Source organism: Manis pentadactyla, chromosome 12, assembly GCF_030020395.1.
Source record: "Manis pentadactyla isolate mManPen7 chromosome 12, mManPen7.hap1, whole genome shotgun sequence".
NCBI classification, from domain to species: Eukaryota; Metazoa; Chordata; class Mammalia; order Pholidota; family Manidae; genus Manis; species Manis pentadactyla.
This window is the reverse complement of record NC_080030.1, coordinates 13,545,049-13,560,395: the sequence shown is the minus strand read 5'-3', so window position 1 is coordinate 13,560,395 and position 15,347 is coordinate 13,545,049. Positions and strand designations below refer to the sequence as shown.

The window sequence follows — 15,347 nt, the reverse complement described above, 5'->3', positions numbered from 1 at the left end:
CACCCAGACCACACTGCGCCTGGGGAGGCTATTTCTCAGGGATGAGGTGAGGGAGTTGCACAGGGCTCCGCTGGGCGCATGTCCTGGGACCCTGCATCTGCCGGCCAGCCCTGCAGCCTCGGATGCCTCCGCTGGGCACCCAGGGGGCGGTGGTCCCATGCAGCACTGTGCCGTCTCTGTGTCCATCCTGGGAAAGGCTGGCCATGGTGAGGACGGGCCCCAGCTCTTCCTGGAACCCTGTGGCTACGACTCGGTGGCTGTTGGCACCCAGACAGGAGTTGGTGTCATGGCGGGAGGCCACCAACATGAAGGGGAGCAACCTCCACACGGTGGGGCGGCTCGCCTCTGTCCAACGGGCCACAAGCAAAGGGGACGACACAGCACGAAGGCGGCCAGGTTGGCCGTGGCTACGTACGGGTCCTTGAGGATACAGTGGCAGCCTGGGGAGCTTCCCGAGTCTGCCGACAGAGGAGGTGCCAGAGCAGCTGCCCCAGCAGAGGCTCAGGATGAGCAGCGGGAGGAGGAGGAGCAGCAAACAGACTGGGGTCCTGGGACGCCAAGCGCCGCCTGCCCGAAGGGGAAGCAGCTCTCTTCCACATGCAGCCAGGACACCAGCAGGGCCGCGGGCCCGATGACAGCAGCTACAGTGCCACGTGGGTGAGCAGCAGAGGCAGGTTATCCCGGGTTCCCCCCATTATCCTGCTTCCACCCCGTCCCCACTGCCCTCTGGGCTCCGGGCCCTGTGTGGAGGGTCCTGTCAATCACTAGCACCTGGGGGTCCCTGTCACAGGAAGGCTCCTGAGCGTCACCTACTTACAGAGGAGGAGGCTGGGTCCCAGAGGGGGAGGGGAAACACCCTTCAGTCTGACAGGACTGGTCGGCCGTGGAGCTGCGACCCCAGCCGCACCGGTCTTTAGGACGCCCCCACACCCACCATGGCCCAAAGCTTCCCTGAGGCTGAGGAGCAGCCCATGCCCTGCCGATCGCCCCGCCCAGAAACTCACCTGGCCCTGGCCGGCCTGTAAATTTACATCTTGTGGGGCCTGAAGAACTGCAACAGTCCCTTTATGCCGGCCCTCTGGGCTGGGGGCTCCAGCTGGCAGGACAGCGTGTAGCTGCAGGACAGAGGGACACCTGTGAGCCCCTGGAGCCACACGTCAGGGGGCCCTTCCCCCAGAGCCCGCCGGCAGCTGCAGCCCACGCCTGACTCCGGCCGGCCTCACCTCTGCTCCTCATCCAGGAACTCCAGGGCCTGGACAGAGGACATGAAGTGCTCGTCCCTCTCCAGGTCATACACCCCGGCCATGTGCTTGTGCACCATGATCTCGTCCTGGAGGGTAGCGACCTGGGGCAGAGGAAGGACAGGATGCAGACAAGGGGGGGTGAGGAGTGGGGCACTGGATGGTGCTGGATCTTTGCTCACACAGGAACCCACTCTCAGGAAAGGTGGGGGACGGAGGGGTGGCCCGGTGCTGAGAGGTCCGGTCTCACTGGGGGCTCTCTCCTCCCTAAAGCTCACCATCCTGCCCCCCCGTGCCCCTCTGGGCTCACTCACGTCCTCATTATGCTCCAGGAGTTTCTCTTTAGGCAGGTCAGCAAGAAACAATCCGAGGTAGGGGACCATGCCCTGTGCCACCGGGGTGAGGAGGTAATGAGTCCCTGCCTGCCCCAGGGGAGCCCACAGAGCCTCCCCTGAACCCCACACCCGCAGCCTCCAGCTCCCTTGGACCACCCTGTGCTGCCTCCCCACCTCCCTTCGCCCAGCTCTCCCCTCCCCGGCCCTCCCAGGGATGGCTCTTGGCCAATCCCAGGCCCTGTGGGCCCTGCACCTGTCCTCCAACTTCCCCCTGTACCCAACTGCTGTCACCCTCCTTCTGGTCACACCAATGCTGGCAGCTCAGGACTGGTGGCACCAGGAGCAGGTGCAGGGTCGCCCCCACCGCCCGTGATCCGCGGCACGCCTCTCTCACCTTCCTCTTCCTCTCCTCGGGTCCCATGCGGTCCTGCTGCCTTTCCCTCAATACGCTCTCCAGCTCCTGCAAGGTCCAGGACACTCGGGTGCTCATGCTCCCCTCCCACGCGTCCTCCCATAACCAAACCGTGGTGGATGGATGCCTTGCCCGAGCCCCCTGGCACCTACGCTGTCCCCACCTCCAGCAGGCTCTCAGCCTAGAGCGACCCCAGCTCCAGCACACACACAAACCCATGGGGGTCCTTGGGCCACGGCTGCCGCCCTGAGAGGGTCAGGGGAGGTCCCTCTGCTTCCCAGGGTGCCCTGAGCGCTCACTGTCACCCGGCTATCAGCACGGCTCCCCTCACATGACCAGGTGGGCTGGGCACAAAGCTGAAGCGCGTCTTGGGCTCCCCGGACCCTGCTCACCAGGGAGGCCCACACCCCAGGGTGACGGCAACCCTCCATGTCCGCATGAGGAGCCCGTGGTCACAGAGGGTCAGTGACAGGCTGAGGGGACCCAGGGGAGAAGCCAACCTTGCTCATCCACAGTCCCCACCCCTGCTGCTGACCCCAGGCCAGCTCCAGCCCTGACGGGGGCCTGTCCTCTGGGCCCTCACTGGATGCCAGGCCCCCAGTCAAGTGGAGCCAGGGAGGGAGACAGACGAGACCCTCGGGGGCCTGGGGGATCCTACTTTCCCCGTCAGCTTCCCCCTCTCACCCCCAACACCTGGAGTCCTCCCCAAAGTTGTGCCACAGCGCGGCAGAGGACTTGCCCCGAGGACCCCTCCCTTCCAGACCTCCAGCCCCCATTTACCTTGAGGAGATGCTTCCTGGTAATCCACTTGACCTTCCTTCTCAGGTTTTTATACATCCTGGTGCTCTTCCTAAGGGGAGGGGAGAGGAGTAGGGAGATACATGGCCAGCAGGTGGAGCGTCTCGGGGCCGACCCCTTTTCCTGGAGATCCTAGAAGGTCCACTAGCCTGCAGGAGGCTTTCCACCACGGCCCTGAGCCCTGGGGAATCTGTGGCCTGGGGAGAGGGCTCCAGGTTTCCACCCAGGGCCTCCATTCCCAGTTCTCCCAGGGGCGAATCTGCTTTGGGCCAGGTCGCTGTCCTTGGGGCAGAGACCTCCTGCTGCAGAGCACAAGCTCAAGATCTCCAATGGGCTTCAACCCACACCTGACATTGGAGGAAACTGATTCCTGCAGGGGTACTCCTGTCCTAACTCACAGGGGGCCCCAAGAGCCTGCCATCCCTGTCCTTAGGCTCCGCCGCCTCCCAGGAAGTCCCAGACATACGGGTGTCCCTGTCCACTCAGGTACCCCGGTCCCAGAGACAGGACTACCCACCAGGAAACATGTCCCCAGGTCTTTTCCAGGCGACCTAAGGCACGACTCTGCAGGGCCAAGAGAATGGCACGAAGGGCCACGAAATTCCTGAGGACCTGACACTCCTGGGAGGGAAGACAGAGCTGAGAGCGTGGCCTGCTTCTCTGCTTCTATCCCCCCATGAACTCCTGTCCTTAAGGAGACAGACACCCAGGGAGCCCAGCACACCTGGTTCCTGCTGAGCAGCCCTCCTGGGTGGAGGACTGTAGCTCAACCCAAGGAAGGGGCCAGGGATGGCTGTCCCACCCCTGGGGCCTGCGAGTCCAGGTCCACACATCCCTGGCAGGAGGGGCCCAGGGACGGTGCAGGGCAGACCGTAGGAACCCATCCTGAGAGCTGGCCAAGGAGGGGAGCAGGTACCAGGATGCCAAGATGGACCCGGGGGGCCGTCCCATGACCCAGTCACCTTGGCAACCCGGATCCAGAACTCCACCACTCGGGCCCTATCCTGGGCTGTCATGCTTGGGGTCCTGAGGCAGGTAGTGGTGACCAACTCTACCAAGGTGTCAAATTCCGTCAGGACCCTATGCATGGTGGGGGCCAGGCGCTCAATGTCTCCCGTCCGTGACTGCTTCTGTAGGTAGGCCTTGCATTCAGAATAGTTTATCCTGCTGTACAGCGTCTGTGGATCAGAAGGGAGGGAGGGTCATCCAGCTGTGCCCCTGGTGCCCCTGTTCCCAGGCAGGGTCACCGGTCAGACCTGGAGCCCAGGCAGCTGGGGACGTGCTGTGAGCCTCGTGGCCGTCCAGGCCTCGGACACCGTCCAAGGAGGCGCCGAGGACTGGATGCACAGTACCCCGCAGTCGTGGGGAGCAGAGGGGCTCTGCTCGTAGGAACCCTCACTCACCTGCTCCCTGACGCACAAGGCAGCTCACGCTTGCCCATCCTGGGGCATCTGCCTCCCATTCTGCCACCCCGTGGGTCCCGCTGCCCACTCAGGTGCAGTTTCACCCTAAACAACTCCACCCAGGACCTTTGTTGGTGTCTGTGTCTCCCACGCAGTCATATCCATGGCAGCGGCCTCTGAAGTGCAGAGGCCATGGAAGCCTGCCAGGCCAATGGCCCGAGGACCTAAGGCCCTGGCAGCACCTCCCTGAGCACCCCTCCCCTGACTTGCCCTCCCAGCCCACCAGGCCTTGCCCACTGTCCCTCCACTCCAAATCATTGGTCTGCAAGGACCCCAAAGTGCCAGCCCTACTGTCCCCCTGTAGTCAGTGAGGGCTTGGGGGTGAGGAGAGTCTCTCGCGGCACTTGGTGAGTCCAGGGGGAAGTTGGAACGTGGGCCCAGATCACAGGAGTCCACGTCAGGGGCGGCAGGTCAGGGGCAGCTGGTCAGGGGCAGCCCGTGACACAGGGCAGTCCCACCCCCGACGCCGAGACCCCGCTCCGCTCACCGCAAAGGCCAGGGTCAGCTGCTCGGCCACCAGGCAGAAGGGAAACCCCAGGATGGTCCGCTCCTCCTTTCTTGTCACATCCCGGGTGCTCGCAGCACAGGGGTGGGCAGGCTCCGGGCCCGGGTCTGCCTCTACTAGGCCCGGTGCCATTGCTGCAGGTGCCATGGGCCCCAGGCCCGACGGCTCATGAGGCTCCAGCTCTGGGACAAGCTCCATGGCTGAGGCCACTGCTGGGACATCCTCCAGCTCTGCAGGGGCTGAGGCAGGTGACACCGGCCGTCGCTCCAGCACAGGGGTCTCAGGGAGCTCCTGGACTCGCTGTTGCCACGAAGCCGGCCCTCCCTGTGTCTCTGGGGCCAGCTGCCTCTGCCGTGGGTCTGGAGCAGGACACAGAGAAAGGGTCACCCCGGGGCTGATTCCCCGCGCCTTACAATGACAGAAGAGCCCTCAGTGCCTTGAAGGGAACCCCAGTCCGGAACCCTAGACGGTCCCCTGGCCGCAGCCCCTCACCTTCCAGCTCTGAAACCGTGGGCCCCAGTTGCTCCTCCTGGACCAAGTGGTGGAGGTCTTGGCCCTCCGGGGTGGATGAAGGCTGGCTGCCATGGAGGTCGCTTGGCACATGCTCGGGCTCCCAGGCAAGGCGCCTAGGCCGTCCCATCCAGGGGCTGCGGGAAGGCCGGGGGGTGGCAGAGTGAGAAGCCTGGTCTTTCCAGCCACACTGCCCTCCGGGTCCACCCTTGTGTGGGCCTGGCCGCTGTGCGCTCCCCTGCCTGTCCAGGCACCTGCCCCTCCCCCTTCCTGACCCTGCGTGTCTGTCCTGGGACCCCATCCTCTCCCATCCTCCCGAATAGGAAGTCCCCAGTCGCCAGCCCCCCCATGGGAATCTGAAGATAAGTGACCTGTTGGGCTCTGCTGTGGGCTCATGGGGCTCCCGCTCGGGGCCTGGCTCTGAGGCTGAGGCCACTGCTGGGACATCCTCCAGCTCTGCAGGAGCTGAAGCAGGTGACACTGGCCGTCGCTCCAGCACAGGGGTCTCAGGGAGCTCCTGGACGGGCTCTAGCCACGAAGCCGGCCCTCCCCGTGTCTCTGGAGCCAGCTGCCTCTGCCGTGGGTCTGGAGCGGGACACAGAGAAAGGGTCACCCCGGGGCTGATTCCCCGCGCCTTACAATGACAGAAAAGCCCTCACTGCCTTGAAGGTTACCCCAGTCTGGGAAGCCCACCCTAGACGGTCCCCTGGCCACAGCCCCTCACCTACCAGCTCTGTCACCGTGGGCCCCAGGTGCTCCTCCTGGACCAAGTGGTGGAGGACTTGACCCTCCAGGGTGGATGAAGGCTGGCTGCCATGGAGGTCGCTGGGCACATGCTCGGGCTCCCAGGCAAGGCGCCTAGCCCGTCCCATCCTGCGGCTGGGGTAAGGCCTGGGGGTGGCAGAGTGAGAAGCCTGGTCTTTCCAGCCACACTGCCCTCCGGGTCCACCCTTGTGTGGGCCTGGCCGCTGTGCACTCCCCTGCCTGTCCAGACACCTGTCCCTCCCCCTGCCTGACCCTGCGTGTCTGTCCTGGGACCCCATCCTCTCCCATCCTCCTGAATAGGAAGTCCCCAGTCGTCAGCCCGCCCATGGGAATCCAAGGATGAGTGACCTGCTGGGCTCTGCTGTGCTCCCCTGCCCAAAGCCCCAAAGCCCCAAACTCCACCTCCCCCCATTCTGTGAGATGCGCAGCGCCCCCTCTGGACCCCGTGAACGCTCACATTTTCAGTTCCTCCTCTGGCCCCTCGTCATGCCCCCTGTTGTTTGAGGAGGCCGTGAGGGCATCACTTGTGACACTCCCTGGCCGTGACCTGCGGATGACGTCTGAAGTGACTGCCCAGTCCACCCGGGATGGGGTCCCAGTATTGTGTCTGCTTCCTTCACTCAGTTATGCTAAGTGTCCCCAAAGGGTCTGCACAAAGTGGGCCCTGCATACCTATTGTTGCTTAAGGAAGTCCTACCAGAACCTTTCCAGGTACCCCTCTCCTGCCCCCAGAGGTCCCTCATGTGGCCACAGTGAGGACAAGGACCCGGCCCAAACACAGGGAATCGCGTGCCTCCGTTCCAAAGGCTGCTTCCCATGTGCTTTTCCAAATGAGCCAGGCTCCAGGCCACTGACGGGTGAGGCCAAAGGCTTTCATCGGGTACAGAGAAGTAAGCCCCGAAGTGGCCCAGGTTGGCCGGCAGCCCTCTCTGCACTGCTGGGTGCCATGGGAGCCCCTCTAAGGCTCCTCCTGAGTTCCCCATGGGCACCCTAACAGGCTGATCGCCAGCCACCCTGCCCGTCAGAGGAGCACGCTGTGGCTCAGACACGTGGGGACACTCAAGACACACAGCGGGCTGTGGGCAGTGGCCCGACTGTGCCGAGGAGGGGTTGGGTGCTCACCGGGGGAGTCGCTGGCCCGTGGTGTGCTGGTCAGCGTCCTCGGGAGGGAGGGTGGCCTCAGAAGTGCTCCGGCTGGTGTTTGGAGTTGGTTCCACTCGTACCGAGTGCTTTCTCCCCTTCCTCCTCACTCCTGTCCGGGGAGCCCTGCACGTGGGGACCTCAGTCCCATGGACAGTTGGCTCAGATTCACGCTGAGAGGGGCAGCAGGGATATAGTCAGTGGGAAACCCAGGACCCACCAGGACGAGGGAGGCTTGCAGCTCACCCGAGAGCCCCCAGCCCCCTGAGATGCGAACAAGGAGAGGCACGGGGTGCCCCTGGGAATGAGGTTCCAGGCCCCCCTGGAGTGGGACTGTCGGCCATTCGTCGGAGGGCCCTGACAGGTTGCCAGGTGTGGAACAGGGTCCTGGGGTGTAGACAGCCTGCTCCAGGTCGAGGGAGATGGAGTAGCTGGGGAGGAGGCACCCATGGTTGCGTGGACCTCCCCGCAGGGGGCAGTGTGGGCCCCCAACCCTGCCCCAAAGATCAGGCACACAGGGTGACCTTCTGCGTAGACATCCAGTCACTCAGGGAAGAAAAGGTCACCCCCGGGCCCAGGATTGACATGTGGGTGAAGTACCTGGTCCCAACACTCACCTCCACATCTGAATGATGAGACCAGAGCTGTGACACTGACTGCCCCCTGCTCCCCAGCCTTCAGTCCCACCCATGCCCCACGCCCACTGCGCACACACAGGGGCCGGGGGAAAGGTCAGCCCAGGATGGGTCACACTCGTGGCCTGGCCCTGGAGTGGCCCGCTCTGGGCTGCCCTGTGTTACCTCGGGGCTCCTCGGGAGACACGGACAGAGGCGTTGGAGGTGGTCTCTGAGCCAACGCCCACAGCGAGCAGGAAGACTCTCCCTCTCGGCTTCCCTGACTCCCACGCCTTCAGAAGGCTCCGCACAACAAGACCGCATGTTGCTCTGTCGAGCGCCTCCGGTCAAGTGAGCTGGACTGGGGTCTGCGACCAGGATCTGGGTTCTGTTCGGGTCACAATTCAGGTTCTACTGGGCATGTCATCAGTGACATCACTTCTTCAAGGGTCCATTTCCTGGGCCCCTCCCTGCATTCAGACACGCCCACATGCCCCTCTGGGCTGCCGACTGCCCACCCTCCTGGCCCTTGCCATGCATGACTACACAGATCTCAACCAGAGCTGTCCCCTCGCTCTATGGCAATGTCACGAGGGTCCCAGCTCTGAGGAGACAAGAGCTGAGCTCAGGCCGCTTTTTCTCACCAGTTCCCTGTCCTGCTGAGGCCACAGCACCTCCCAGGAACTGCCCAATGTCCCAACCTGCACAGGGAGGGTCATGCCAGACATTCTTCCCTAGGGACATGCCTACCAGCAGTGTAGGGGGGTTCCCCTTGCTCCCCAGTCTCGCCAGCATTTGTTGCTCCTAGTCTTTTGGATGGTGGCCATCCTAACTGGTGTGAGGTGATACCTCACTTTGGTTTTAATTTGCATTTCCCTGTTGATTAGGGATGTGGAGCATCTTCTCATGTGGCTATTGGCCGTCTATGTTTCTTTGGAGAAGTGTCTTCATATCCTCAGCCCATTTGTTAATTGTGTTATTTGTTTTTTGGGTTTTGAGGAGTGTGAGTTCTTTATATATTTTGGATGTTAACCCCTTGTTGGGTATGTCATTTACAAATATATTCTCCCATACTGTAGCATGTCTTTTTGTTCTACTGATGGTGTCCTTTGCTGTACAGAAGCTTTTTAGTTTGATGTAGTCCCATGAGTTCATTTTTGCTTTTGTTTTCCTTGCCTGAGGAGATGCATTCAGGAAAACGTTGCTTGTTGCTCATGTTTATATTCAAGAGATTTTTTCCTGTGTTTTCTTCTATTCGTTTTATGGTTTCATGACATACATTCAGTTCTTTGATCCATTTCAAGTTTACTTTTATGTATGGGAATAGAGAATAATACAGTTTCAGTCTTTTGCGTGTAGTTGTCCAGTTTTGCCAACACCAGTTGTTGCAAGGAGCTGTCATTTCCCCATTGCATATTCATGGCTCCTTTATCGTATATTAATTGACCATATATGCTTGGGTTTATATCGGGACTCTCTAGTCTGTTCCACTGGCCTGTGGGTCTGTTCTTGTACCAGTACCAAATTGTCTTGATTATTGTGACTTTGTAGTAGAACTTGAAGTCTGGGAGCATAATCCCCACAACTTTATTCTTCCGTCTCAGGATTGCTTTGTCTATTTGGGTCTTTTGTGATTCCATGTGAATTTTAGAGCTATTTGCCCAGTTCATTGAAGAATGCCATTGGTATTTTGATAGCGATTGCATTGAGTCTATAGATTACTTTAGGCAGAGTGGCCATTTTGACAACATTAATTCTTCCTATTCATGAGCACAGAATGTGTTTCCATTTATCGGTGTCTTCTTTAATTTCTCTCATGAGTGTCTTGTAGTTTTCAGAGTATAGGTCTTTCACTGCCTCGGTTAGGTTTATTCCTAGGTATTTTACCCTTTGATGCAATTGTGAATGGAATTGTTTTCTTGATTTCTCTTTCTGCTAGTTCATCATTAGTATATAGGAGTGCAACAGAGTTCTGTGTATTAATTTTGTATCCTGCAACTTTGTTGAATTCAGCTATTAGTTCTAGTAGTTTTGGAGCGAATTCTTTAGGGTTTGTTATGTACAGTGTCATGTCTTCTGCAAACAATGACAGTTTAACTTCTTTGTTACCAATCTGGATGCCTTTTATTTCTTTGTGTTGTCTGATTGCCGTGGCTAGGACCTCCAGAACTATGTTGAATTAAAGCGGGGAAAGTGGGCATCCTTGTCTTGTTGCCGATCTTAGAGGAAATGCTTTCAGCTTCTCGCTGTTAAGTATGATGTTGGCTGTGGGTTTGTCATAAATAGCCTTTATTATGTTGAGGTACTTGCCATCTATACCCATTTTGTTGAGAGTTTTTATCATGAATGGATGTTGAATTTTGTCGAGTGTTTTTTCAGCATCTATGGCGATGATCATGTGGTTTTTGTACTCCTCTTTCTTGATGTGATGGATGATGTTAATGGATTTTCTAATATTGTACCATCCTTGCATCCCTGGAATAAATCCTACTTGATCATGATGGATGATCTCTTTGATGTATTTTTGAATTTGGTGTGCTAATATTTTGTTGAGTATTTTTGCATCTGTGTTTGTCAGCGATATCGGTGTGTAACTTTTTGTGTGTGTGGTGGTTTCTTTGCTTGTTTTTGGTATTAGGGTGATGCTGGCCTCATAGAATGAGTTTGGAAATATTCCTTCCTCTTGTAGTTTTTGGAAAACTTTAAGGAGGACGGGTATTAGATCTTCACTGAATGTTTGATAAAATTCAGTGGTGAAGCCATCTGGCTTAGGAGTTTTGTTCTTAGGTAGTTTTTCGATTACCAGTTGAATTTTGTTTCTAGTAATTGGTCTCTTCAGATTTTCTGTTCTTTCTGGGTTAGCCTTGGAAGGTTGTATTTTTCTAGATAGTTGTCCATTTCTTCTGGTTATCCAGTTTGTTAGCACATAATTTTTCATCGTATTCTCTAATCATTCTTTGTATTTCTGTGGTGTCTGTAGTGATTTTTCTTTTCTCATTTCTGATTCTGTTCACGTGTGTAGACTCTTTTTCCTTGATAAGTCTGCCTAGGGGTTTATCTCTTTTGTTAATTTTCTCAAAGAACCAGCTCCTGCTTTCATCTATTCTCTATTGTTTTATTCTTCTCTATTTTGTTTATTTATTTTCTGAACTTTATTATGTCACTCCTACTGACTTTGGGGCTCAGTAGTTCTTTTTTTTCTAGTTTCATTAATTGTGAGTTCATATGGGATTGTTCTTTTTACCTTTGGTAGGTCTGTATTGCAGTGTACATCCCTACTAGCACAGCCTTCGCTGCGTCCCACAGATTTTTGCGGTGTTGAGTTACTGTTGTCATTTGTCTCCACATATTGCTTGGTGTATGTTTTTATTTGGTCATTAATCCATTGATTATTTAGGAGCATGTTGTTAAGCCTCCGTGTGTTTGTGGGCTTTTTTGTTTTCTTTACATAATTTATTTCCAGTTTCATACTTTTGTGGTCTTAGAAGCTGGTTGGTACAATTTCAACCCTTGTGAATTAACTGAGGCTCTTTTTGTGGCTTCGTAAATGATCTATTCATGAAAATGTTCCATATGCACTTGAGAAGAATGGGTATCCTGCTGCTTTTGGGTGGAGAGTTCTGTAGATGTCCGTTAGGTCCATCTGTTCTAATGTGTTGTTCAGTGCCTCTGCGTCCTTCCTTATTTTCTGTCTGATTGATCTGTCCTTTGGAGTGAGTGGTGAATGTATTGCATTCTATTTCCCCCTTTAATTCTGTTAGTATTTGTTTCACATATGTTGGTGCTCTTACATTGGGTGCATATATATTTATAATGGTTATCTGCTCTTGTTGGGCTGACCCCTTTATCATTATGTAATGCTCTTCTTTGTCTCTTGTTACTTTCTTTGTTTTGAAGTCTGTTTGTCTGATACAAGCATTGTAACTCCTGCTTTTTTCTTCCTATTGTTGCATGAAATATCTTTTTCCATCCCTTCAATTTTAGTCTGTGTATGTCTTTGGGTTTGAAGTGAGTTCCTTACAGGCAGCATATAGTCAGGTCTTGTGTGTTTATTCACTCAGTGACTGTGAAAAAAATCTTTATAAAAATGACAAAGCACCAAAAAACAAAAAAAGGAAGAGTGGGCAGCTCACAAATTGTGAGGACACCCTCCCAAGCCTAAGAATAAAACCCATAGGTCCCTAGGCTATGACCTATAACCCCCACCCCAGGCAGATGGGACTTATTCTGACCTGTGAGAGAAAGGGGTTCGTATACAACAGGTGCTGAGCACTGACTTCCTACATCAGTGAATGAATGGAGCTCTGAATGAGGTCTCCCACAGTCCTGACTCCTGGAGCTGCTGGGAGGAGCTGCTGGACAGACACTTGTGAGTCCAAAGTATTGTGTATACAGCAGGTACTCAGTTAACCCTGGGCCAGGGCTCTGCCTGGCAGGGTTGCCCAAACCTAGAGATAGGGCCCAAAACCAGTGCTCTGAACTCCTTTCTACTTTACAAAGGCCCAGAGAGGAATCTCCTGTAGGCCATTTTCTAGATGGAAAGACAGAACCTGAGGTGGCTTCAGTAAAAAGAGACTGTGATGAAAAAAAATCCCAGAGTGGTGGGCATCAGGCATGGCTAGATATGAGGACTGGGGTCTGTCTATCTGAGGCCGCTGTCCTCCCTGCAGGCTTCTCTTCCAGGCAGTCTCAGCCTGCTCCCGGTAGGAACAGGGTGTCCATTTCCCCGTTCCTTTCAGCAAGAGCTTCAGGTGGTGCTCAGTGAGAATCTAATGCCCAGGGCTTGGACCCAGGGGCTGTGTGTGGGGCTGAATTTGTCATCAGTACCAGAGGGCACCAAGCTGGGTGCTCTGCTACTACTGGGCACAAGACTGGATGACCACCATCGGGACATACAGCTTCCTAGAGTTTCCCTGGAGGCTGTTCATGGGGGGCTTAGGTGCCATTCTGGACTTGCGGGTAGCTCTGAGCCCCTGTGAAGTCAGGTCTCTAGGGTCTTTCTCATGTGGTTCCTGACCCGGCATCCCGTCCGGTCTGTCCGCTTGGCCGTGCCACTAGGCTGGAGTCCAGCCCTAAGGAATGAGAATTGGTCTTCAAGGGAGGGCATGCCTGGTGCCCCAAACTCACCCCTGGGGCACGGCTTGAGCAAAAGCTAGGAGGTGGCCAATCCAGGGAAGGGGCACTCGTGGAGCAGTGAGCAGTCACTGTAGCTGGGGCCCTGGGGCCTCCGTCTCCCCTTCTAAAGGCACAGATAGGGAAACTGAGCACCCCCAAAAGGGCAGGACCTGGCCTTCTGCCTTGGGCCTCCCTAGCCCAGAGGCCTTGTCTCCTTTGCCAGAAAATTCAGAGATTCTGGGTTTTAATCTCCACTTCCAACACCATCTTGCCTCGTCCCCCATTAAAACCAAAAACTTGATCTCGTTGAGCGTCTCATAAATATATAATTATGGGGTCATCATGTTGTACATCTGAAACCAATATTATATGTCAAGTATATTTGAATTTTTAAAGGGGAAAAAAAGAAAAAAACGGAGAAGTCTGTTTTGCAAACTCCATGGGAGGTGCCTGGGAGCAGGGCGGGGTGGGCCTGGGGGACATGTGCCACTGCTGCCGCCTGGTGGCCATGGGGGGCGGGGAATCTGCGACAAACTCCTTGAAGGATGGCGCTGTCGGGGTGTGTACGGGGGACGTGGGCACAGGTCCTCCTGCGTGGCTTTGGGTGTGAGGAGCAAGGAACCCCAGGTCTCGGGGCTGGGCTGATGGACGGACCAAGGCTTCTGTTATAGGAATATCCCGCCCCATTCCCCCTCCGGCCGTCCCTCCCTTTGCCCAGGCGTGATTTTGCAGAGTTCCGAGTGACCATCCAGCTGTCTCCCCCAGAGTGGGTGCTCCTGGGGCGCCAGGGGGAAAGATTAATAAGTGCACGTGGAAAGAATGAATGAATTTTCCAGCTAGGGGGTTTTGAGCAGCACAGCCAGGCTTTGGCTGGGGGAGCGGATACCTAATAGGAGGTTCATTTATTAAGCCTTAGATGCACCTGCCCCACCCCAGAACAGCTCTGTAAGGTCAACATTACCACCACCCCCATTGTACAGGGGAGACTGAAGCCAGGAAGGGGCCACCACCTCCCTCAGAATGCTTGGGATCCCCCTTCCTTTTCCCACACCGGGATCCTCCCACGTCTTGCAGTGTGGCTGAGCTCTGCACCCAACCTCCCCATCCAGTGCTTCTGGGACAGGACACCCAGCCCAGGGTCCTAGGATCAGCAGCAGCCCCCTTTGAGCCCTCTCCTGCCTATTCCACCCCTGAATAGACCAGTGACAGTGCCTGTCCATGCCCCCTGGATGTCAGGCCAGTGCCCAGTGTAGCCACTCGTTTATGGTGCTTTCTAGGGCTCCCACCACAGGTGCCAGACAGAGTAGGTGGGGGAACGAAGGAGAGTGAGGCCTGAGCTGGGGGCAGGAATGGGGTCTGGGCCCCTTGGCCCCAGTTTGAGTCCTGCCCATGCTGGAATCGGGTTAGCCACCACCCTCTCTGAGCCTTCGTGGTCACATCCGTAAAATACAACAGCCATGCACCGCTCCAGGGGGTTATGGGGGTTCAGGGCATCATGTGAGTGGATGGAACAGGCTGGGTATACAATAAGCACATAATAACCAGCTTTCATCAGTCTTCCCATCCAAAAGACCAGGCAGACGTTCCTGTTTCTCCCTCAGGCCTCCAGGTGCTGGGAGCCACTAAACCTGGGGCTCTGCATTAGATCTCCGAGCAGCAGTGGGAGTCCAGCCACCTGCGCAGGGCTGCCCTCCAGACCATCCTGCCCACGAGGCTCCAGAGCCCTGGCCGTGGGGTGTCCATGCATCTGTGTCACATCCTCCAAGGGCAGCTCCGTGTCCAGGGCTGGCTGAGGGGTGCCCTGAGGCAGCTGTGTCTTCTCTGTGAAAGGCCCGGGGGTGTCCAGGTCAGCCCTCTCACTTTTGTCCCAGGACATGTTCACCACCAGGATATCTTCTGGTGTTGCATCCTCCAGGAAGTCCACTGGGCTGGTCCACTGCCTTGCCTGGAAAGGGAGAGTAGGGCCAAGGCTGTGGATGGATCCCTACTTCCCATCCACACAATCCCACCCTCCACCTGGGGTGGTCCATGTCCCTGCTGGCTAAATTCTCTTAAAATCCTGAGATCAATTAAAAGATCAAGTCTGCCTCAGTGACCCCCATTCAGACCCTCTTAGGAAGGGACCCCATTTCTTTTTGGGAAATTGCTGCTCCTCTTCGCACTTGATGCGGTAGGGCAGGGCAATTGTGCCCAGCCAGTCAGAGCACTCCAGCCCCCTGATTCCAGTGATAAGTTCAGGGATGGGCATGTTACCCATGCTGGTTCAATCAGTGATGGCGCTGCGTCTTTTGCTGCAGCGAATGGGGGAAAAGGACAGCCAGCTCCCACAGGGGGAAGACCGAGCTTGCCTGAGAGAGAAGACCCTGCGGGCAGAACAGCAGCCCAGACAGATGGATCCAGCCATACCTGAAGCCTACCACTCTGGATATTTTTTTCCCCCATCGGGGTC

At 56.3% G+C, this 15,347-nt stretch overlaps 1 protein-coding gene across 1 annotated transcript in view; it reads right to left on the bottom strand.

Moving 5' to 3' along the window:
• Nucleotides 1–9,087, bottom strand: part of LOC130679876 (uncharacterized) — a 36,819-nt gene extending 27,732 nt beyond the window's left edge. The window contains exon 1 of the mRNA XM_057489427.1: nt 7,787–9,087. The gene's annotated coding sequence lies outside the window, so the exon portion shown is untranslated. The remainder of the gene's footprint in view (nt 1–7,786) is intronic.
• Between the last annotated feature and the right edge of the window lie 6,260 nt (nt 9,088–15,347).